Source organism: Cibotium barometz, chromosome 17, assembly GCF_041138505.1.
Source record: "Cibotium barometz isolate CiBa-2024 chromosome 17, ASM4113850v1, whole genome shotgun sequence".
In the NCBI taxonomy this organism is placed as follows: domain Eukaryota; kingdom Viridiplantae; phylum Streptophyta; class Polypodiopsida; order Cyatheales; family Cibotiaceae; genus Cibotium; species Cibotium barometz.
Genome location: NC_141062.1, coordinates 57,564,683 through 57,591,046, shown reverse-complemented (window position 1 = coordinate 57,591,046; position 26,364 = coordinate 57,564,683).

Genomic DNA, 26,364 nt, shown 5'->3' with positions numbered 1-26,364 from the left:
CCATGTATGTGTATATGCCATATTTTGGTTGAAAATGCCATCTTGTGTTGATCCTTTTGGGTCTATCTTGGTTATAGCCCAAAAACCCATCTTGAAAGTTGTAGGCTTCCTTGACTGCCACTCGCTCAAATATATGTTCTATAAATGGCAAGGGATAGGGGTCTTTTTACATTGGTCACATTAACCTTCTTGAGATTAACATAAACTTTGATTATCCTATTTTTCCTGGACACTATCACAATGTGGGATACCCATTCTATATGCTCTCTATCTCATAAATGTATCCGTGATACATTGATGACTAGTCCCCATGTAATGAAGTAGCAACTTCAATAGTTAGATTTAGAGATTATGGTTATGGGATCAAGAATAAAAGGCAACTCATGGGCCATTATGGCTATCTTTGGACATTCTATCTTTCAAAAAATCTTGGAGCCTTTGGCTTTCATACATCGGGCTTATGCAAGGCTATTTCAATCCTCTTGGTGAGAGGCTAAATCACTTAGGCATCATGACCTTGTATGTGACTATCTCCTTTTTACATGCAACTTTCATGGAGATTTTTCATATCTTAGCTTTCAGGTTTTGCAGTGTTTGTTTGAACCTTCCTTGCCATGAGTGCCTTGGAAAAGTGGTAAGGAAAGGGATGGGTACACGGTGTGAAGACATGGACCCAACCTTTACCTTAGATTAAAAACTTGGTAGAGGGAGGGGAAGGCTTGGCCAAGAGATCTCGGCAAGAAAAAGCTCATCATCAACATTCTACTTCAAATCAATTAGCAAGTGGATAAATTGGGAATGGTTTTATGCAAGCAAGAGGCAATGTGTTGACAATGCACGTGTCAATGAATGGAATTGTGTGATACAAAAGGCACAATGATGGCATTTGTCAAGGAAAAATTATGGAAATAAGGTTATTGAGGTTGTGATGATTGTGCCAATGCATGTGGTACGTATTGGTGATGACTTTTAAGCAAATTGCTACTGCCTTTTGAGAAATTTGTCAACATAAGTAAACAAAAAACCTTGAGTTAGTCCTAATCTTGTTGAAATAAACCTAAACCAATTGTCGGCACGGCACGGCACGTCTCGCGACCGTTTTTCCACCGTTTTCCATCCGATCACCATTTTCGGTCCGATCACCGCCGTCAAGGCGGGGAGGGCAACCCCAGCGGCACTCGACACCCACGGAACCTCGCCGGCACCCGAGAAGGCCTAACGTGCCTACCCAATGCGTGAGTGCATTCCTAGGGTGCCTACCATGGGTCCTTGCTTTGCCTCTCCTTGCACCTACTCCCCATATAGATGCAAACTATTCGGGGCGGGCTAGCATACCCGCAAGGCACCAAGTCCCTTCGGATAGAAATCCCTTCAACCTTACGGTGGGCGTCAGCGTAGCAAGTTCCTGTGTGTTTGCGCCCAGGCCGGATTGGTTTGAAACGTGCTCTTGTGGCTTTGGGTCGGGGTGATGGTGCTTCGGGGGTGGAGAGGTGGGAGAGGATTGGGAGAGCAAGGCCTTGTGTAGTAAAGGAGCTTGTGCTCCACCTTATGATTGTTTTTCATAAGGTTGTGGATAGTGTGTCCACTTGCTTCATCAAGGGATCCATGAGGTGGGACAGATGTGTTGAGTGCCGGCCATACTCTTCAAAGTGTCCCCCAGCTGGACGCTTCTTCTTTGGAGTGTGGGTGAGGACCTCTAGGGAGGAGTCTGAGTGTTCGGCTATTGGGTGGAGGATAGGAGGCAGGGAGGTGCAAGCTCAAGAATTTTTTTGGCAAGGGTTTGGCTAAGGAGAGAGCAAAGAGGAAGGAAAATGAAGTGGTGGGCCCCCTTTTTATAGTTTTGTAGGAAGGACACGGCCGTGGCAAAGTCTGGTATGGCATCTCTAGGGTACGTGCGTACACTTCACATTGTACGGCCATGGCTTCAGATTGGTACGGCCATGGCATAGTGGATGGAACGGGGGTATGCTTTTGATGGGTAGAATGTTATGACTGTGGCTTCGGATTGGAACGGTCGTGGCATATGGGATATAGAATGGTATGGTCATTGCTTTTGGTTGCTACGGCCATGGCATAGAGGATGGAAAATAGTATAGCCGTGGGTAGTTTTTTTGGGCACTGTGCAAACAAGTTTTGTACCCTCGGGCTATGTAGCCAGCACCCCATTGTAGGTTTTGTACTGACTCCATGTCTAGTTTGCCAAAGTGAGAAGAATATTCCAATTGGGTGATGGTGGGGATGGCGAGTTGGTATATCCCCTGGGAGTTCAGAGGCTTTCAAGGAGGGAGCAGCCAAGGGCTAAGTGGGAGTACTCCGAGGTAGCCGGAGTACTCCGAGGTAGCCGGATAATAAGGGGCGGGGGAGTAGCTGAAGTCGAGGGTATATCATATTTAGCGACCATGGGCTTTGGTTGGAGGGGCAAGGGTGCTTCGTGAAGTTTTTGTTTTCGTTGGGTAATTGTGAAAGAGTAGGAAGGGGGTACCTTGGGGTTTGGGGGCCCAAATTTGGCAATTGCCCTAATAATAGTTTGAGCTTGAAGTAGAGGTTTGGGGATCCACTGGTAATTTGTTTTTAGGCAAGGCTTAGGGTGTGGGTGAGGATGGTTTGGCCTTGGGCATTTGGGCCAGTGATTGTCATGTATCCCGTGCACTTGGGGTTGCCAAATGTGTTGCCTTCGAGAGGGACAAGGAGCTGATGTTTCTGGTATGTGAGTTTGGTAAGTGGATTAGCGGGGGATCCATATATGGTACCTTCATAATACCCTTTTGGCCTTGAGAAGCTTCTAAGACCACTGGCGAGAGTGAGTCGGTTAGATTTGTAAGTAGCGGGGGGGGGTGTCAGCAGCGATGGTAGTGGCAATAGGGAGGTCGGATTGGGTTGCTACTGCAGAGTTGGGTAGTAGTGGTGAGGATACGTGAGGCAATGGGGTGTCCAGAGTGGGGAGATGCCTCTTTTTAAGCGGAATGAATTGGTGTTGATCGGAGTGTGGAATAATAGTGGTGAGGGGGGAGGAGGGGGTTATCATCTTGGCATGAGGGAGCGGAGGGCTCAGGTTTCTTTGTCTGTCATTAGGACTATAACTTGGCCAGAGGCTAGTTTGTAGGGTGGTAGTCCTTGCATCCGAGTCGATGCTGCAGCGGGCGATTGTGTCCCATCCATCCTCATCCGAGAAGAATTTCCTCACCTATAGTTCCTCTAGGCATCGCATAAAACTTCCATTCCAAGGGATTATTTCCAATGTGGAATAAGGTTGTGATTGTGCCTACACATTGAACTGCATGTGGCAAGGGTCTCTTTTTGTAACATACCCATCTTCACTAATAAAGAAATGTTCATGTAATAGATAAATTTATGAGTTTTTATGGTATAAAAATCGATGATTTTATTATTTGAGTCATTTCTACTTAGAATCTTTAAATTCTAAGCCCAAATTTGGAATCTACGCGTGATTTTACCCTAATATAGGATTTTACAGCATCCAAAACGGGCACCGGATCAAGCTTATACGTAAATTTCAATCATTTTAGTTAAAAAGCGATGACCTTTAAACCTTAATAAATGCACGACCGGGCATCCGATTGACGAACGGTCTAAACCCCAACGACCAAGAGAACCTCTCGGCGGATTTTTAAAAAAAAATCGTCCCCCCAAGGCGGTTCGGCACGCAAATCGAGACGGGTGTCCCAAATTTGGAGACCCGTCCCAAAATTTGGGCCGTACACACTTACTAGGGCGTCCGTACGATGGCCGTACAAGAACCAAAGGATGGCCGCCCACTGTGTGGTCCACACGTACCCCTATGTGGACACCCATGCTGCCCCAGACCAGATAAGGTACATGCGTACCACTCCTTTCCCTGACAACTCACACCGTATCTTTCCCCTAGACCCATGCAGGCCACTGATCCATAGCCTTTGCTGGTACACCGTCCTTTTGTCCTTGCTTTGCGCAGCACCCGTACTCGTATCCCACAGCTATATAAACCCCCGGGGTGCTCCACAAGCAACACGCATTTCAGCACAACGTATGCCCTGTTGTACCGTCGTCCGTCCCTGTGTAGTGTGCTTGCTACGGTACAACCGCCCCTTGCAGCCGCCCCTCTCACACCCCCTCATTTGCCTCTTTTTAGATAAGCCAATTTTCCTCCATCCCTCTCTTGCTAGGAGGCAGTGTCCTTAACTCTTCTCCCCCCCGTGTGAATAGACTTACAGCAACCCTCACCCCTTCTCCCCTTTTGCAAAACGGTTTTGTCTTAAGGACATCTCACAAATCCCCCCCCATTTGCGTAGACTTTAATAAGGGATTTTTGCCTTAAGAAAGGGTTCATGCGCTATAGTCTTTTGCTCATACGGTGAGCAAACAATCTCAGAATTGAGATCCGACTGAAGCGTTTCGACCGCGGCAGCCAGCCCTACAAGTTGACGTCCAAGATGGCCCCATCCCAGAAACGTCAGAATGTTGCCTCGATGCTCCCGATCCAACCCTCCCTCTTTAAGCTCCTCAAGGAAATGGTGGCTAGGTTAGCTTGATTATATTTTATAGAAGAGATTTTTATATATATTAGTGCTAATAAATGTGTATCTTTTCCTTTTTGAAATAATGACATAAAATTGTATGAAGTTACGAATTGTGTGATGTTGTATTCAATAAATTGCATTGAAATTGTTATCTTTAAAGAGTGCAAGTTTTTCCTAGCTTCAATGCTAACTCCGTTCCGTGCTTGTGTAGCTGGGCGGCATCGTTAGAGCAAAGCTCAGGAATGGCCAAAGGTATGCCTCATACCATTGGGAGAATAAGAAAGGTGTCGATAAATAGGAAATTTTCTCCAAGTTAAGACTTAGTGGACTATCTTAAGTGTTTCTTCTATTTTAGAAGGGGGGAACCTTACAATTGGTATCAGAGCCGATCTTAGCTCCTAGGAATTGCCATTTAAGGACTATTTTGCAATGAATGTTTTACCTAACATAATGCTAATTAATAAAAAAATCCTACTAAAACAAACAAGTTGAATTGATGTTTGAATGATTGTAGGAAGAGGAAGATGCCTACTCGAAGTTTCTAGTTTTCCAATGCATCTTTGAGACTGCTAGTCACTCCTCAAATATCGAGTTCCGTGACACCATGGTGCAGATACTAGAGAAGATGTCCCTCCCTCATTTCTCTCGTATTGAAAGAGGATGGGGTAGAGATTTCTGAAGTCATGGGCTGAGATATTTCTTCATCCGAGCAGATTGAATTGGGAACCTTACAACCGACCTAAAGCGGATTCGTTGGATTGAAAAGTTGAAGATGATCCGTTTATTTTGGTTCATCTCGGTACCCCCAGGGTCGACACCTCTGTGACTATAGATGGGATTCGCATACCTTAGGATCACTGGGTGTATGACCAAGTGATGCAGATCTTACCTACTGCTGATAGAGTAGCTGTGTTGGGATCTACCCCAATCTAGAGTCTACCACCCTTACCATCAGTTTTTAGAGTCTTAGAAACTACAGCGGAACCCCCATATTTCACCTATGTGGACCGCTCTATGATTATGTCATAGTCAAGCTTAGGAATTTCCCTTGATGGAAAATAAGACTAATTATATTAGTCTCAAATCTTTGTAATAAAACTCGTCCTTGTAAATATTTGAAAATAAAACAATTTCAATGTTTTACTCTCCAAAAATAAGCGTTGTGCAAATATGAATCTTGTAATCTTAAAACTGTTTTTACAATGATGGCCAGGACGATCACCCTCCACTTCCCAATGTGCTTTACATTGATACCCCCAGGAGAAGAAGCTCCCACTCAATGATGGCCAGGACGATCACCCTCCACTTCCCAATGTGCTTTACATTGATACCCCCAGGAGAAGAAGCTCCCGCTCAAGCAAATGCAACCTCCCTCCTTGAAAGGAGAAGGTTCAAAGGTTGAGAAGGATGAAGTCTGGATTGAGGCGATGGACGATTATTTCTCTGTCGTCGGTACTGGAGTAGCAAATCAGTCTATGCTTGCACGGTTTTGCCTCATCGGAGATGCTAAACTCTGGTGGAAACAGTGGTGTCGTGACAAGGAAGTCAGGGAGCATTCTCAAACATGGGAAGACATCAAGCAGGCAGTGAAGGAAAGATATCTTCCCCTATCCCATGAATCCATAAAGATGAATGAGTTTTTTAGTCAGGCAGTGCAACTTAACTCTGGAGGACTACTATTCCAAATTTATCACTCTTCGGAAGTATGCCCCAGCTATGACTACTTTCCAGCAAGTGGCTCGTTTCTGCCAAGGGTTAAAATGAACCCTTAGATTCCCGCCTTAAAGCAATGAGGGCAAGCACATTACAAGATGCTCTCATATGAGCAAAGCCCCTAGTGAAAGAAATGAAGACTGACAAACCTAAGCATCAAAAGAGATCTTACACTGAGGCAAATCCTAAAGATCAACCCTACAAGAAACCCCAATAGAATTTTCCCTACGACAACAGAGGGCGACAAGGCAACTCTTTTGTCCCTCGCTCGTATGCTGCTTCTTCCAGAGAAGGCCCTCTGTGTTTTGAGTGCAATGAGCCGAGACACTTTAGAGCCAACTGTCCCAAGATGGCAACATCATTTCCCCAAGGTAGCAGAGGAAATCAAGGCCATGGAACCCCTATCCACCAAGATGCAAGAGGCGGTGGGCGTGACAGAGGCCATGGAGGAGCAGTTGCTAGGACCGCCTGTATTATAAGTGAAGAACCAACCTTGGAAATGGCTGAAGAAGAGCGCGCCACCGTCCATGCGGCAGTAGAACACTAAGGTCCGAATAAACAATTTGGTGTAATCCAAACCCCCAGTACCCATTCATTTCTTTCTCCCAGGTGTTTTGCAAAAATTAAACTTGAGTCAAAAAACAGCTAGAAGAATGACTGTAGAGTTAGCCAGTGGAAAAGAAGTAGTATCTCGCCACTCTTTAGGAAACCTTGATTTTGAGCTGGGTAATGAGCAAACTCATGGTCACTTTAGAGCCTTGCCATTAGGAATTTATGATGGAATCCTTGGGATGGATTGGTTAATTACAAACAAAGCTAGCATTCATTGTAACCAGGGGAGTATAACTTTTGAAAATAAGCATGGCCAAGTAATATCTATTCAGGGGATAACAGGAAAACCTAAATCTAGGGTCGTCAAGGCAAAACATCTTCTCAAGGGAACACATAAGGGTCAGCAAGTTTTCTTAGTCAAGCTCAACAAAGCCATTGAACCTAGTATGGAGATAGAACCCTCTTGGCTCCAAGAATTCTCTGACATCTTCCCTGACGAGCTTATAGGGCTACCGCCTCCTCGAGAAGTCGATCATGAAATGGAGGTGATCCGTAGAGCTCAACCCGTCTCAAAAATGCCCTATAAAATGTCCCTTCCTGAAGTCATTGAACTTAAAGAGCAACTTTCCCAACTCATTGAGCAAGGATTCGTACGCCCAAGTAGCTCTCCTTGGGGGGCACCTGTTCTTTTCCAAAAAAAGAAGAACAGAACTCTCCGCTTCTGCATAGATTATCGAGGACTAAATCAAGTCACTATCAAGAATAAGTATCCTATCCCTCGTATCGACAAACTTCTTGACAGGCTTCATGGGGCCAAAGTCTTCTCTCAAAAATAGATTTGAGGTCTGGTTACTATTAGATCAAAGTCAAGGAAGCAGATATACCCAAGACAGCCTTCAATACCCGTTATGGTCACTATATGAGTTTACTGTAATGTCATTCGGGTCAACCCATGCTCCTACAACCTTCAACCACCTAATGCAAGATATATTCCATCCTTACTTGGATGAATTTGTGCTTGTTTTCTTTGATGACATCTTAATCTACCCCAAATCAATGGAAGAGCATGAGGAGCATGTCCGTAGAGTTTTGCAATTGTTGCGCAAACACAAACTCTATGCCAAGAAGAGCAAATGTACCTTCTTTACTCATCAAATTGAGTATCTTGGATTCATCGTCTCCAAAGATGGCATTTCAGTAGACCCCGCCAAGGTCAAGGATATTTTGGAGTGGCCACCCCCTAAATCAGTTCAAGAAGTTTGTGGGTTTTTGGGAATCACAGGATGGTATAGGATTTTTATCAAAGATTATGCCTTGGTAGCTGCACCTTTGACGGATCTTCTTAAGAAGGATTGCAAAATAGTGTGGCTGCCAATCCATCAAAACAGTTTTGATCAGCTCAAGGTCATTATTACTTCTACCCCAGTCCTGAAACTTCCTGATTTTGCCAAGGAATTTGAAGTGGTTTACTGATGCTAGTAGTCTAGCACTTCGTGGTGTCTTAGGCTAAGAAGGAAGACCAGTCGCTTATTATACTTCCCGCAAGCTAAAGCAATATGAAGCAAATTATGCCACCCATGATTTGGAGCTCTTAGCAGTTGTTCATTACCTCAAATTATGGAGACATTATCTCTTGGGAGGCAAATTCCAACTTGTAACTGACCACAAAAGTCTAAAGTGGAACTTCACCCAGCCTAACCTCAACATGCGGCAAAGGAGATGGATTGAAATTGTACAAGAATATGACTTTGACATCAAATTCTGCCCTGGGAAAGATAATGTGGTAGCAGATGCACTTAGCCGCAAATCTTTTTTGAGTGCAAAATTTCAATGCCAAATAATCCCATACTAGTCAAAGTGGAAGAAGTCTCATCTCATGATCCAGATTATTAGAGGATGATGAAGTTAGTAGAAGAAGGGGGAAATTCAGAGAAAGCGAAGAATCTAATCAAGGGATACTCCACTCATGAAGGAAGCCTCTACTTCAATCACAGGCTATGTATCCCTAAGGATCCTGCTTTAAAGAAACTAATCCTCCATGAAGCTCATGATAGTCCTACTGCTGCAGGACACCCAGGCTATGCAAAAACATTAAATACCGTAACAAGGAGCTTTCATTGGGCAGGCTTGAAAAATGACGTCCTTCGGTACTTGAAGAAATGTCTCTCATGCCAAAGGATCAAAGCTGAAAGGGTCAAGATGCCTGGAAAACTTCAACCCTTGGATATTCCCCAAATGAAGTGGGAGTGCATTAGTATGGATTTTGTCACAAGTCTCCCCTCTGTTCAAGGAGGATATGACTCTATTCTGGTAGTAGTGGACTTACTTACCAAAGTAGCTCACCTTATACCAGCAAAGAAGAGCTTCAAAGCTTCTGATGTTGCTCGAATATTCATCAAGGAAGTCCTCAAACTTCATGGTCTCCCAAAAAGGATAGTAAGTGATCGGGATTCTAACTTCACTTCAAAGTTCTGGCAATCCTTATTTCAAGCCCTGGGAACTCAACTTTGCTTTAGCAGAGCTTATCATCCAGAGACCAATGGCCAAACTGAGAGAGTCAATCAAGTAATTGAAGACATTCTCAGAGCATATTGTGGACGGGAACCAAGAAGGTGGATTCAATACCTTCCTCTGGTAGAATTTGCCTACAATACATCTTATCATCAGAGCATAGGAATGTCACCATTCAAAGCACTCTATGGGCAAGAATGCTTGTCTCCTCTAAATTTCTCTGATCCGACCATAAGAGTTGAGGTATCCAGGAAAATGCTCGAAGAGATGGAGGAACAAACCAAGGCAATCCAAAAGGTTATTAAAGCTTCCCAAGATCGACAAAAGCATTATGCTGACACCAAGAGGTCTGAAAGGATCTTCAAGGAAGGAGACAGAGTTCTTCTACGAGTGCGACCCAAACGAAGTTCTCTATCACTTGGAAAATATAAGAAACTCAGCCCTAGGTATTGTGGTCCCTATAATTGGTTGTTGTGAACCTGGCTCCATTAGCAATCAGGAATGCATTCCCTTGAAGTTATCCTTGAAGTCCATAGCACTCAGAGGTTATGGGCCAAGAATTATGTGAGGGTATGTCATCTAGGCCCTTAAGAAATCTCCCAATTAGCCTTTCATTAGAGAACTTATCTCTGGCACTACAATGGGAGTGGAGATACCTTACCATGTTTATGTAGTCGTGGATGGTTTCACCATCCTTTTTGTTTGACGTTGTGTAATTGCTCAGCGAGACTCTATCAGGTTCCTTGATGGGAGTATCCAACCTTGAAGTTCTCTTTCAAGGCTTTGAAGGTGGCCTTATCTTTTTGTTTGACGTTGTGTAATTGCTCAGCAAGACTCTATTGGGTTCCTTGATGGGAGTATCCAACCTTGAAGTTCTCTTTCAAGGCTTTGAAGGTGGCCTTATCTTTTGTCTTGAGGGACCTAAACCATTGGCCAGTTTTGCCTTCTAGGGTGAGGGTAGAGGCACTCACCTTGACTTGGTCGTCCACATGGCCGAATGCTTTGCAGATCTGATTAAACATCTCTAAGTGCAGTATGGGGTCTCCAGTCCCATCGAGTTTGGTGATCAGTTTAGAGATGTTATCAGGTTTGTTTCGTTCCTGTTTGGGCCCTTGTGCAAGCTAGTGTTGGTGGTGTGATGTCGACAGCTACCCCCTCCCTATTTCCACCATGGCTATCCTTAACATTTCGAGGGTTAGCCCTACCATGGTCACAGCGGGTGCTGCTTGGGGAATAATAGGTGGGGGAGCTAGGTTGGGTGGATAATAGACCATTGGGGGTCCTTGTCTCGTGGGAGGATTGGGTTGTGCTTCATATGGCCCCATATGGTATCCTAGGTATGCTCTTCGAAGTGGGTATTACTGGTACATTGGTGCCCCAAGCTGATATGACGGGGCCAGGTAGGCTCTCTCTCTCTCTTGTAGGATCTCTTGTAGGATGTTTCAGTCCCTTGGAGAGTTGTTTCTTGTCCTGGGTTCAGCATTGGTCTCTGGGCTTGGTATGAATCGGCCATTCTTGAGGCAGGCATGGCCCTCTAGACCGGTGGATGAGTCTAGGTTTGGTTACTTTCACTTTCCCCTATCTCTGTTCTAGGATCTGGAGGTGGCATGGGTTCTCTTTTAGATTGGTTTTCCATACCTCTATCCCTAGGATGTGGCTCGTCTGATTATGCATTTCCCAAGATAAAGCTCTAGAGTTTTGAAGCAAGGCTTCATTTGTGAATGGGTAGGGGATGTTGGATCTTACTCCAAGACATGTGGTATATCTATTTTAGGATCTAGAGGCATCGTGGGCTCTCTTTTCATGTTGGTTTTGCATACCTTTATCCTTGGGATGAAGCTTTTCTGGTGACTGTGCAGTTCGCATGATAAAGCTCCAGAGTGTCAAAGCAAGGCTTCTTTGTGAATTGGTAGGGGATGTTGGGTCTTGCTCCAGGACAGGTGGTCCTCCTAACTCTAGGTCAGAAGTAACTCATCCTATTCTGGGATGATCCTCACTCTCATTGGCTCTATCAAAGACTAACACCATTTGGCTCTAAGCCGCATTGACCGATGGATTTGATCTCATGAGCGAGGAAGAGTTAGGAGAATTTATATCATCGAATAGAGGGTTGTTTTGCACCGATTTTCACAAGTAAAAATGCATTAATGTGTGGAATAGTAGTGCTAGACCCCCTGTGGATAGTCTATTTTTTATGGGAATGGTACGGCCATACACTTTCAAGAAGGTACAAGCTATGCTCAAATGAGGACACGGGCGTACGCTTCCCGATAAGGGAATGGAATGGGCATGGCAAGAAGACACAAGCAAATGCTTCCAGGAAGACACGGGCGACATGGCTACAGAAAGGATACGGCTTTGTGCATCTGGAAAATGAAAGACGAACGTACGCTCCAGATGGTACGAGTATGTACGCTTACAAAAATGGAAGATGTGACCAAGGCAAGGCAAAAGGAACGTGCATGGCAAAGATGACATAGACGTACGCTTCCTGAAAAAGGGAATGGAATGGGTGTGGCTTTAGGGAAGAAATAGACGTAGGCTCCCAGATGGTACGGGCATACACTTTAAATGGTAGGGCCGTATGCTTTTAGTTCAGAGAGATCTTTAATTGTGCAGGTGCTGACAGCCACCCACTAAAATTCTCAGATAGTACAATTGTACCTCTTGTTTAATGCTCTTTATGCTTAGTTAATGCAATTTATTCCTTTTTAAATTCCCTCTTCTCAATTTAATAGAGGAGATATTGGAAGATATGCCCTAGGGAATGGAAGAAGCGTGACAAAGTTGACTAACCGTGGCACTGAGAAGGGTAAGACCATAACGCTTTTCAAAAACCAAACCAGAGTGAAAATTTTGCCTATTTTTTATGATTCAGGTACTTCCCAGATGTTTTTTTTTAAGTTTTTCTTTTTGTAGGAGGCTAGAGCTAGTCTCTAGCTACCCAATGATGCCTAGAATGCTGAAGAAAACCTAATTTCTTAAGATTAATGAGAGGATTAATTTAATTGTGTAAAACTCAACAAATGTTGAATAAAACCAAAAATTGCATAAATCTCGAGAGCAAAGTTCAAGCACCTACTTGTGTTTCTCGCATCTGATGAAGACTTCTGTGCTCCTCATGCTCCATTGATCTCCATTGCTCCATGGTAAGAGTAAATAAAATCAAACAACAAGCAAACAAACACATCCAACATGCAACCCCGGTGGATTTGCACTCCAACTGGGCAATGTGGTGGCTCTAGCAAGTGAAATGTATGGAGGACATGCTCATCCCCGATAGCACCGCCAAAGATGTTAACTAAAACATACTACCTTGCACAAGAGAGGGGAGAAGAAGAGAATGATGCCATGCAAGGGTCGATTTCAGAGACTTACACTTAGTGACCCTAATGAGGGTTAACTCCCCTATCTGAGACCGTTAGGGGCTCACTCCACTACCACTTGCGTCACCCAAGTGGAGATCCACAAAGCTAAGTAATGAGAAAGGAAGAATGGAGCTATGGAAAGCTCTACCTCCACTCAATACCAATGTGCATACAAGAGGGATCTTGAGAGGAAGACAAGAGAAGGGAGAAGAGAAGCGATACTAATAGCATTCACTCCATGCATACACCACAATAATCAAGCAAGCAAGAATTCACAAAAACAAGCATGCAACCATAAACACAAGAGAGAGAGAGAGAGAGAGAGAGAGAGAGAGAGAGAGAGGGAGAGAGAGAGAGACTCAATTGTGACAAATGGGATTATCCCTTTTCATATTCCATAAAAACATTTATATACATGAGCTCACTTTTTACAATGGATGGCCATCCATTTACAATTCTGGGCCCACAATTAGCTTCCTAGCTCTATGTACATCTAGCTCATTCCTACGACCAGTATTACACAAGCCATAAGCTCGGTCATCCCATATATCTAATAAGCACTTTGCACGGTTACATAATGATAGATTACAAGAACCGTAACCATGCTTGAAAAATGATGTTAACCAAAGTGGCTAACAACAAGACTTTAGAGCTTGAAGACATGAAAAACTTAAGAGTGCTACATGACCAGAGGAACGAGAGATTCACAAGAGGAAACTTGCGCTAATGCTAGGAGAAAAACACCAAAGGGAATGAGTTTGAGAATGGGCATTTGGGTGTCACGATAATTCAAAAGAAAGTCATTCTAGACCATGCCTTCATACATCGACTTAGATGATGAGACTATGACCATATCAATGTGCCTTCGGTAAGGCTAAAGAAGAAAGAAACATGAGCTTTAAGGGTAATCCTCTCTTGCCCTCGATTGTTGAGTACTTAAAAAGGAAACCAAAAAGTTCATTAGGATGAAAATGAACCGATACACCATTAGTAGACTTAGAAGAGACCGACGAGGAAAATGAGAAAAACCCATTGAAAATTTAAAAGCCTAGGGGGGTTGTTATTTTGAAGGTGGTGACATGAATGCCACCATTCCTATCAAATTGGAATGTGTGCTAGCCTTGTGGGTAAGTATTTTGAAGGTGATGACATGAATGCCAACATTCCAATCAAATTGGACCATAACTACGATTGTAGATTGTAGAGCGCGAGTGAGCATAGCCACCAAAGACATGTGGAAAAGATGGGGGAGCAAGCCCCTTCACCTTCAATGATTATCCTTTTATGTTGGCTATCAAGCCTTACTCTATTTAGTGAACAAACTGCGTACCCTGAGGCAAATCACAAGGTGACTATTGCTTCTTCTTGAGTTTGATCTTACCATCTGCATAGTGACAAAAGTGTCAACACATGTAAAAGCTGTCCATTTGTCAAGAAACTTGAGAGAGAACCACCAATGGGAGTTGAGGATAACTTTTAGGATATTCCTCTATTCCAAATTAATGCCAAGATGGAGCTATAAAACTACTCGATTCTTAAGCCACAGATTTCCAATGGAGAAATCAATATCCTTAAAAAAAGAAAAAAGATAACTTGTGATGGAAACATCCCCTTACATGCTCATCTCAGGGAAACTTTATAAAAAGGGAGGAGACGATATCTTAAGACTCTGTGTGTGTGTGTGTGTGTGTGTGTGTGTGTGTGAGAATATTCTTGAAAAAGATCATGTAAGAGTTGCTCGAGGATATTAATCATCACTTGAAAAGTCCTCTATGTTGGGTTGTGGTGGCCAACAATCTTTGGAGATGCCATTGAATACATAGAAAGATGCAACAAGTGCTGCACGTCACAATACGCCAACAAAGAGATAGAATGCCTTTACAACCATTTTTTTTTAAGACCATTTCCTAAATGGTGAATAGATTTTGTAGCTCCCTTTAGCTTTGTAGCTAAAAGCATGCAAACATGATATACAATCATGGTTATTGATTATGTGACCAAATGGATCAAGGCTAAGGCCATTGTCAAGGTTGACATGACGACTACCAAGTTCCTCTAAGAGAATGTGCCAAAGATTATTTTGGGTGTGCCAAAGATGAAGCCAACTTAAAGTTACCACCAAGAAAGCACAAAAAACTAAATGCATCAAAAATCATCATCATGCAAGGAATACATCAACATGCCACACCAAAGCATAAATGGATACCTAAACAGACCAAGGCAAAGTCAAGGTAGAAGAACTATGGAACGAGTGAGAAAGGGAAAACCTCTAGAGACAAATTCAAGAACTCCCGTCAACCTCTAGCCAACCTCCAACCTAAATGAGATTTATTTGGAAAAGATCCAAGCAAAATAGTCAATTTTGAGACACGCAAACCTCAACTCTAAGAAGCCCCACCAAGACCCTCAAGTCTTCAATTTTTACACAGGTGGAAACCTTGTTTGTATTGATGTCAACCTACATGTCAAATTAGGGGACAAAAGAAGTTCTCACCTAATAGCAACATTAAGATGAAAGAAAAGACATGTGTAACTTGCCACACACAATGTCATCACTGACAGAGGCCAAAACATGCCAAGGGCATAAGAGTCAAGAGTCGAGTTATGAAATGCCGAAAAGAGCATAAGTCCTAAGCGTAACACATTGCATCATTCGTGATATCTTCAAAGTCAAGTAGCTTGTACTGGTGAGACAAGCATAATTGTCAAGCCGAGTCAAAGTTGCCTATGTGGGATGCAATATGCACAAAGAGTCAAGTCCAAGTTTGGGTTGAAGGTGTGAAAAAGTATGTCTAGATCTTGCACTCACAGCACAGAAAACCCTTTAGTGAAAGGTTGACTAAAAGAGCCTCTTAGGTATATTTCTGGATGGGGATACTAGTAGCGAGATGATGGAAGGGAAACCTTTCTCTGCTTGGCTTAGGGTTTGACCCATCACCTGAGAAGCACACACACAAAGAAGAAAGGCTCCTTCTCTCTACTCAAAAGAGGTCTACCCAATATACATACTAGAGTACTCTGTAGAAGCGGTCCATAATCTGAACACACTAAATAGGTGAGCTGGCAAGATAAGTATGCCATAACTCGGTGGGTGGACTATGTAGGTGTAGTCCACTTGTAGAATCACTGGCAAAGATCTATCGTGTCAAGGCTACGAAACACGCCAGTGATGTAAATGTGGAACGATCACCCAAGCACGTCATGAGTGTCAGCTCTAGTTGAGCTTGACATCTCAACACTACTTGTATGACCACTATCAGATTTTTATTACTCTAGTAGCTCACCATGGATGGAAAGTGATCCAATTAGACATCAAAATAGCATTCTTGAATGGTGACTTATAAGAAGAAGTTTATGTGAGTCAAGTAGCTTGATTTTCCTAACTTGGTCAAGAACAGAAGGTATGCAAGCTTAAGAAAGCTTTATATAGTTAAAAAAAGCTCTCAGAGCTTGCTACCAAAAGATTCATGCCTATTTGATTGGAAAAGGATTTTAAAATAGCCCTATATATATTTCAAAAGGAACAAGCATGATTTTCTTATTGTCATGATCTATATTGATGACATGTTGACTAGCACAATGAGGACTTGATCATAGCCTTTAAGACTAACCCTACCTCAAATTTTGAGATGTTAGACCTTGTTCTTTTGCACTACTACTTAGGTGTGCCGTTTTATATAACAAGATGATGGTATAGTTATTAAGCAATCTAAGTACATCAAGACACTGCTCAAAAGGTTTAATATAAAAAGTTGTAAACCAATCTCTACAATGGAACTTGGTGTAAAGCTCAGTCTACAGGATCTCGGAGGACCATTCTACAATACCACTTATGATCAAGCTGTTGGATGTTATATATTTGTGCAACTCACAGCCAAACATACAGTTTGGTGTGTCACAACTTTCAAAGTTTATGCATTGCCTAGGCACTAAGTTATGACAGAGGCAATTAAATGTATCTTTAGATACTTACAAGGCACTTAAGACCTTGGATTGCTCTATGCCAAGGAGGGTGATTTAGAACTAAGGGCCTTCTTTGATCCTAATTGGATAGGTGATTCTAATTGGATAGGTGATTATATAAAATACACGGTAATCCACATTTGGAAAATTCTTTGTTCTTGGAAACTTGTGCATCTCCTATAGTGACTAAGCAAGAAGTAACCAACTATGGCCACCTTGTCTTATGAAGCTGAATATAGAGTAACATTTAGTGTGATAGTTGAATGTGTATAGTTGAGAAGGTTGATGTAGGATCTTTGTGTCTCTTTAGACACCGTACTTCAATTCTCACTAATAGTTGAAGTGTAATGGTAGTAGCTATGAAACTTATCTTTCATGCTAGGACTAAGCATATGGAAGTGCACTACCAAGATGTTAGAGAGAGACTCCATGCAGGTGAGACCAATTTAATATGTTGCACTTCTTTTCACTATAAAGCCTTCCATAAAGCTTAGGGCCTCATCCCTTTCAAATACTATAATTTGCAATATTTGGGGCTATGTACTGATGCCATACGCACTTTTATCCCACTAAATTTTTCTCCATGGCCATCTAAAGGTGTTAATGGACACCTTAGATTTAGCTAGTATATAAGCGACCTCATCCATTATTTAGAGTTTCTTCTTATTTAGTCATTTGTACTTTCATTGTACTTGCAGAGAGCTTCATCTGTCTTCTCTCTTTGAGCTCACCATTCTCTTTCACTCTATAGCCTTGTGTTGTCATTGAGCATTGTGTGTGTGTGGGAGTTTAGCTCCATTATGAGTTAACAAACTAATCATTTGTATATAAGTCATTTTGGCAATAAGAGAATCATTCCCTTGCAATAGTCTTTCACTCTATAGCCTTGTGTTGTCATTGAGCATTGTGTGTGTGTGTGAGTTTAGCTCCATTATGAGTTAACAAACTAATCATTTGTATATAAGTCATTTTGACAATAAGAGAATCATTCCCTTGCAATAGTTTTCTTGTGAGCCCTCCTTGTATTCTTACTTACTTGATGGATACTTGTTTCAATTGGTGTGGTTGTAGGTTTTCCTCTTCCATTAGTTTCTTCTTTTCCCATATTTTGTGAGAGAAAATCATCATGAAGGACCATCTCTTCTTACCTCCCTTTACCCCTTTGGCCAAGGAGCATTCTAGTGATGGCACACCCACATAGCGAGTTGCTTTTGCAACTTGAAGGAAAGACCTAATGACATATGCTTTGACAAGGCTAAGGTAAGATTTTCACTTGAATATGGGTGTGCTAAAGATGCCTGAGAAATGCTTCTACACTATATCAAGGTTTTTTGCTATGGAAGTTACCTTTTGCTCTTTTGTCAAAAGAAAGAGAGGAATGTGGTCCTTTATATCCTTTTTTTTAAACAACTTGAATATTTCTTTAAAGCTCCAATCGGCCTCCCCACCCACCACTCTCTCAGGGGAAGAGATGTAGATGCTGGCAGCAAAGCTAATCTCTTCCTCTCTTTTTAGACCTTCTTTTTTCTTTACTAAGTCTTCTTGACTGGTCTCTTTGACTCTTGTACCTCTGCATATTTTCTTTACCTTCTGAGGGTTTCTTATTCTTCCAACTTCTTGTTTAATATATTTTAGGGGCTTCTGAGTGCCCTTAACAACTGACACACCGAAGCTCTAATTGGGGATATCTTCTTCTTCTCTACCAACATAACATAAAGATAAGAGTATATACTATATGGGTTAGTACTCAACTACTACAGCATACAAGGGTTGGTCCATAATGTGAACCCGACTAAATGAGCTGGCACGATAACTATGCTAGTCTCTAGGAATCCAAAATGGCTGTCACACAGCCTATCATCCCACTCGGGTTGCATATCACCCATAATCTCACCAATCATGCCAGTGGTGTAGATGCAGAAGCTATCACCCGGGCGGGTCATCAATGTCTGCCCCGTAGCACTAGTTGAGCTCGATATCTCAACACTCCCCCTCGAGATTAACTCCACACACTGCACTCCAGGTAAGCTCCTAAACCTGTGGAGCTTCTTTGTGCCCAATGCCTTCGTGAAGATGTCAGCTACCTGATCCACACACACACACACACACACATTTATATACAACACACGTTTAGATATATACACATGTATATATGTGTGTGTGTGTGGGGTTGAGATATTGAGCTTAACTTGTATTGTAGACATTGATGGCGTGCCTGGGTAATAACCTCCACACTTATGCCACTAGCATGATTATGGTTGATATGTCGCCAATGGATGATATGCTGTGTGACAACCATATTTAGGTTGCTAGTGTATGGCATAGTTATAGTGCCATCTCATATAGTCGGGTTCACACTATGGACTGGCCATTATATGTTATAGTAGTAGAGTAATTTCCCTTGTAGTATGTACTCTTACCTCTCTAGTTTATGGTTATAGAGAAGAGAAGAAGATAGAAGAAAATTCAGCCATCCATCTCTCTCTTGTGTCTTGCTCTCTCTCTTGTACAAGTATGTGTATTTTCTTATAGGGAACTTAAGCTCTTTCTCTCCCTCACATTATCATTATGGTATTAGAGATGCAGTTCGTGTAAGAGATAAGGAGGCAAGAATAAGCCAAGCAAGGAAATGGTACATGGGTAAGGGTATTTCCATCTTTCTCTCTTTGATTTTGGAGCAACACCTTTGGTAGTCATAGATTGAGACATCCTCTTAGGAAAAGGAAGAAGACCATATTATGTGTAGTAACTAAGTTAGCTATGTTTTTATGCGTTTTGACACGATTCGGGTACGTTTCAAGTCACCTTGTTTTTTTGCTCTGCAAAATTTTTACAGGCACTCTGTGAAAGTGATGATTTTGACTGTATACATCCAATTTCTAGTTCAAAGCAAGGCAGTCTCTCTCTGTGTAGAGAATGTAAGTGTTATAGGTGTTGGTGGTGGATGTATGTGTATGTGACTAGTTAACATATAATGGCATTATAACACGTTTTATAGTATTGTTATTGAAGATTGCAGATTTGCTTTGAAGTGCAAAAAGTTACTTGCTAAGCTACTCTGTAAGTAAAGATGTTTGATAGTTTATCACAGATTACAGTGAGAAGATGGACAAGAATAATTTCTAGGTATGTAAATTCAAGATGACCAATTTCGTTATGGAAAAGGATATTGGGAGTTCATCTCAAGTAGTGAAATGGAGTCAAAGATTGGAGCTCAATGTAGCAAATCCATTGAAGGCACCCATACTCTGCCTACAGAGTCCATCAGGAGCATCTCGTGGCCTGATATCATTCATGCCCTCTGTGGACATGGGGGAAGCTTTAGGGTGGTTTTGAATGGATGTAGAAGCGTCGAGAAGCCTTCCTAGGACTCTGGCGCGACCTGGTCCTTTTCTCATAGATAGTGGTGGTGAGCCCACTTGGCACAGACCACCTATGTGGTTATTTCCTCCGCACCCCTTGTATGAGATAGCCTTCTCCCTCATAGAGCGGCCAACCGAAGGAGAAGTGCATCCTTCCCCCTTATGCATTCTTTGATCTCCTCTCTCCATACATGGAGACGAGTTTGTATTTAGCCTTAAGGCAGGATTAAAAAAGAGCCAATAGACTTAAGTAGATGCTATGGACATATGTCGGGATCCAAAGATTCGCTTACATAGGCTTGTCTCCTTATATATTCACAAGGACATGAATTGAACAGAAGAGGAGAAGTATGTTATGTCTCAGAAAGCCTAGGATTAGGGCTAGGACGTGTACTAATGTAAGTTTAGGGTTAAGATTAATCCACTATTAGGGTTAAGGGCTTAGCCAAGGCGTGGAGACTTGGAGGGTTCAAACATGGGCTAAGGGTGCTAGCAAAAAGAGATCTAGATTGGCTAAGATCTTATAATTAATAGCCTATGGCTAGCTAATAATGGCTAAAAGATTATAAATAAAGAAAAAAAGCTAATAAGTAAAGCAAGGGCCAATAATAGCCAAGTTATTACTCTATAAGACACCTTGGGGTCACTTATTACACAAGAGGTCAAATAGTCACGTCGCGGCGGCCTAGGTTATTACTCTAGAAGAGAACTTGGGGTCACTTATTACACAAGAGGTCAAATAGTCATGTCGTGGCGGCCTAGGTAGCACTACCAAAGAAGCATGTAGGATCTCATGGCCATGGATTGCAAGGTGGGTGGTTTGGCCTAGTGATATGGGATGCTAGTAGGTTGGGACCATTGAGGCTCATGGCAATTAGACGTCAAGCTCAAGGCATTGAACATACGGTTGGGTGGTGAGTCGCTAGCCACAATCTATCGCGGTCATGCGATAGATGCATACAATCTCGGCATAGGTCAAATAATCCTTATAATTGCCATTAGTCAATTGAGGGTGTCCTCCCACCGCCTTCACATAGACACTAGGAGAGCAAAAGGCATACCACGAGAGGTGAAGATGTACAGACTATGTGTTACCAAATCCCTAGGGTACTATGAGATACGGGTTGGCCTTCTCACACAAGTGATGCGCTATCGATATCAAAGATGTTTGGGCTTGTACTTACTAGAGGTGCATTGTCACCGCCGAGAGGCCTTATTGAGGCTACAAACAGGGAGGCAGAATCAACACGATAATGCACCTAGGAAAGCAAAGCAAGCACGTCCCAAGCTTGCTTAGCACAATTTTATAAGAACGAATATGAGGAATAATGCTTCTTTTCATAGAAAGTGCCACCAATGCATGTGCATGAGCATCCTTGCCATCCCACCTAGCTTGTTTTGTTGTGGAAGTGCAAAGGTAGATGCCATAGCTACATCTAAACTATTATCACCATCCAAAGTACCTCTACTATCATGTGCTGGAGAGATAGGGCATGCCTTAATGCTAATAACAACATTCCAAGGCCATTTGCTAAATAATGCATAACACATCATATAGGGCCATAATGAGTAGTTGTTCCCATTAAGATTATTCTTAGTAGAAAGCATCCCAAATACATTACTGCCTACCATTTCAACCTACAAATAACAAATATTTAACTCAAAATACAAATGTTCCAAGTACCTACAGGTTTGTTAATGCCCACTGAATGCAATTGAGATGGTAGTAGATCATTAATTATGAAGAAACCTATAAATAACAAAAATTTAGCACAAAATACAAATGTTCCAACTATCTGTAGGTTTGTTAATGCCCAGTTAATGCAATTACAAAGAAACCTACAAGTGTGTAAAAAATGGCATAGTGTAGAATGTAGAATATTACTTGTAGAATGCATAAATCGAAGATGAGGTAATGCTGTGTTGAAAGCTGTTGATGATGACCTCAAAGATGCATTGTCAATGATAATGACAACCCTATTTGTACACCAAATGTATGATGCTACATTGCAAAAAAACCTAATACTGAACAAAGACAGTTCAAACTAACAATTCCCTTGGTATCTGCAAATGAGCTTGCTTGAAATGCTATGAATCACACAAAAACTAAGAGGCAACCACAAGAAACCTTGTCACTCTTTTTCTCATGTGTATCGATGTGATCCTCTCTAGGGCTAGTGATAATCCTCTGACTTATGTGGCAGATGCAGCTCCTGGAATGGATATGGTTGTGGCCATGATGGTGGATACCATGGCTACGGGCTATGTCCATGGTTCCATCTGCTATGGCTACGACTCCACCGTGTTGAGAGATGTGTGTTGAGAGATGTGGTGCCATGGAGCACAAGGAAGGTAGGGAGTGAGTCACATGAGCAAGAAAAGAAACATGCACATTACAAAAAGGAATAGACAAAGGGTCTAATGTCAAAGATTGATTTGTATGGTCATTTGTAAAAGGTGAAGTCAAAGTTCAAAAAGGTAGCACATGGGAAGCACAAGGGCGCACATAACATGTGAGCATTTATGGTTGGCACTAGGATGCACACATCTTATGAGATGGGAGCTCCATGAGTTCTATATAATAATGTATTTAGACCAAGTCTATGCAATGAGATTATGTGACATTTTGTGAACATACCATTTTGTTATAAACATCTTGTTTACTTTCTTAATCACCTCATTAGTTTCCTTAATCATGTCTACAATTACTTGCCACCTAGGGCGAGCCATAGTAGGTTTTAGAATATTATTAGTAAATGAGATTAAGTCTTACTTAGATATTAGGGTTTATGTTTATTCCATGAGGGTTGGGGTAAGTTCTTTTATTTGGTCATCTATTATCTTGTTGGCATCTGAGCTTAGAGAGACCTCTTCTCTCAAAGCCTAATCTTTAGCGCTTAGAATAACTCACGGATAGGAGGAAGAGAAGCACATGGACACCACTTAAGTCTTAACAACACACTGAACAAAGGCGGCCGAATCTGATTGGGAAACAAGAGCAGTGGGCAGCCAAGAAGCTTGGTGGTAGGAGAAATAGAGAGAAAGAAAATCAGGTTGTTCCCAACCATCTTCAACACAGAGCATCATCAGTGTAGCACCAAAGAAGGCTCTAAATTTGAGGGGTTTAAGAACCTTCTTCTCTTTCTTACTCTTGGATGCTATGATTGTATTGAAGTCAAAGTGTAGGTAGGAGGCCTCGAGACACAGGTCATTCTGGATGTATCTTGTCAATGAGGGCTTTCACTCCTACAGTGTCCTTGGTAGTCATTGGCTTTGGCCACAGCCTTCGAGGGGAGAGAGGATGTCTGTAGAAATGCTCCTTCAATGGCAGATCGGTGTCGCGGGCCTAATCTGCATTCTCGGTCTAGTGGCAGGCCACCCCATAGCGGGGCCTTCCACCTTGATGATGCTAGCGGCCACGAGAGCCTCCTTGGCCAGGATAGTTGTTAGTGGGGCAGCCAGAAGGCTAACCAATGCACGTTGGAAGGTGGCGGCGGCAGATTGCTCTGACTGCTGCATAAAGCCGCAACATTATCCAAAGCTGCCATCACATAGATGTTGCAATGAAGAGTGAGAGAGCTAAAAGCAACGTCCACTGTTTGTGAAGGCACCCTGTAGCATGTAAGAGCAAGGAATGCACATAGAAGCTTCTTGCCATCACCAGTGAAATTCGAGAGGAAGATAAGGTTTAGTTTTTTAAGGAAACCCTAAGTGTCCAAAAACCTTAGAGTTTTTTTAAGATTGTGTGAGCCAAGAAAGTGTATCTCAGTCAAAATAAGGATTTAAAACCACACATTTTTTGTGACATGAGAATGAGAATTAGCAACAAATCACCATCAACAAAGCTCTCACCCAAGAAAAAGATAACCTTTGTAAAATTTTGCAACTATATATATGAGTATGCAAGCAAGTGGGTTTAAAAAAATTGTCAAACATGTGTAAACGGCCAAATGATTTTTTTTTAAAATCCCTCACTACCAAAGCCAAAATGTTGTTACACTCGACTACTAGAGAGTAGCCAAAGTAACACCCTGGGAGACTGAAAATCAACCCAACTATCTCTAAAATAACTTACGAGCTAGAGAGTAAGAGCCTCTGAGTTACCCAGCCAAGTTAGAAATGAGGGGGGTTGATGATATGTTGTAAATGCCACATCCGACCACCTTGCAAGTAGCCAAAAAATATGGCACCAAGGGGGAGTGTTGAAAGATGTGGTGCCATGGAGCACAAGGAAGGTAGGGAGTGAGTCACATGAGTAAGAGAAGAAGCATGCACATTAGAAAAAGGAATAGACAAAGGGTCTAATATCAAAGGTTGATTTGTATGGTCATTTATAAAAGGTGAAGTCAAAGGTCAAAAAGGTAGCACATGGGAAGCACAAGGGGGGCCATAACATGTGAGCATTTATGGACACATGGTTGGAACTAGGGTGCACATATCTTGTGAGATGGGAGATCCATGAAGACTATATAATGATGCATTTAGATCAAGTCTATACAATGAGATTATGTGACATTTTGTGAGCATACCATTTTGTTGTTAACATCTTATTTACTTTCTTAATCACCTCATTAGTTTCCTTAATCATGTCTACAATTACTTTGCCAAAATGATCCACCCTAGATCTACAAATTTTTAGACACCAATGGCTACATCCATGGTTCTATTCTACTATGATGGTGGCTACCATGGCTACGTCCATGGTTTTATTCTACTATGGCTATGCCTACATTGATGGGGCCATTGTTGAGTACTATGGCTACACCCATGTTTCTGTTCTACTATGATGATTGTGACCCCACGATGGTGGCTACCTACCATTGCCATATCCATGGTTATGTTCTACTATGGCTAGCTACACCAATGGCCACTACTGGTGTGACTATGGCTACATCGACAAAGTGAGGGCTTTGGTTGTGTCTACGACTAGGGCTATGGCAATGGCCATTGGCCACATCTGTGTAGCATTCCTGACTATAGTTGTGGCTATGGAAATGGCTTCTTCTATGATGGCCCTATGGCTACCCCCCATTGAGTTGAGGCTACATCTTCGGTTGTGGTTCCATTTGAGAGGTTTGGTGCACTTCCTATTGTGTGTTCACCCACTGCTCTGCTCATGACTATTGCCTCTTCTATAAACAACCTTGGGACAAGGTGGTAGTTCAACCACCAATAAGGGGCTCAAGAATACTTGGAACCATGCTCATGCACCTATGACAAGAAAAGAAGAGAAGATATTAATACTTTCCTTTAACTCTCTTTCGCCTATGTGTCATAGCTTTCATTACTTAGACCAGAAGGGATTTGTACGATGTTGATTTCATGAGAACTTGGTATAGAGAACAGTGACTCTCGCAAGGGAAATTGTGATCCAATGGAGCTCAAGAACTATGCATTATACCCTGGATGCCACTCGATGCTAATGCAATGGCGACCTACATTTTTTGGGATCTTGGTGCACACATGACCCATGTTCTAGACTCTTGCAATGACCACATCCTTATTATTTGTGCACATGGAAATAAGTGCATGGTGTCGTACAAGATGACTAGGACAATATAAGTTTGTTACTATGGGAAAATTATTAAAAAATCAATTGGCACAACAAGAAACGTGTGTGCAAAATTTTGGATGCCTTTCTTTGCCTCCTTGCGATGGTGTCTAGGTAGGACTTGAAAGTGAGTATAATGTGGGATTGTCTATGGTAAATGATCTTCGTTGCCACAATTTGAGCATAAAGAAAGGTACCGATCAAATATTCTCTTGTAAGAGGATATAAAGTTGAGTAAAGACCCTTGCACTACATATATTAAAATCGAAACATGTCGTTACTATCATAAATACACTTTTGGATAACCAATATCAAATCTGGATCGCTAACCTAAGCCACATTCAATCCTGATTTGTTGATCTCTGCTCAAGAATCTTGATTTGCCAATCTTATTCTCAAATCGTCCCAGAATTGAGATCGTTTAGTGTTCGGATCACTTGTGTTTTAGATCGTTACCTATTTAGGATTGGGCGATTCCCATTTCGGATCATGGATATTTCCCAATTGTCGATCTTATCTTGAGATTGTTGACAATTCAAATCTCACTTATATTAAGATCATCAATCTACTCTCCAGATCATAGCTCTATTAAGATTGTTCATCTAATCCTTAGATCATAGATCATTGGATTTTGAGATCGTTGCTTATTCAGATTGTAGCCTATTCGGATCATTTATTATAATCCAAATGGCCCATTTGTCATCAAAGCATATACTTGGTGAGGGTTAATTATGTGAATCATCATTGACTTGTGAAAATGGTCTCTCTCTTGAAAAGATGTAGGGGAGAAGAGAGCTTGAGCTCTTGCAAGCACACACACACTCACA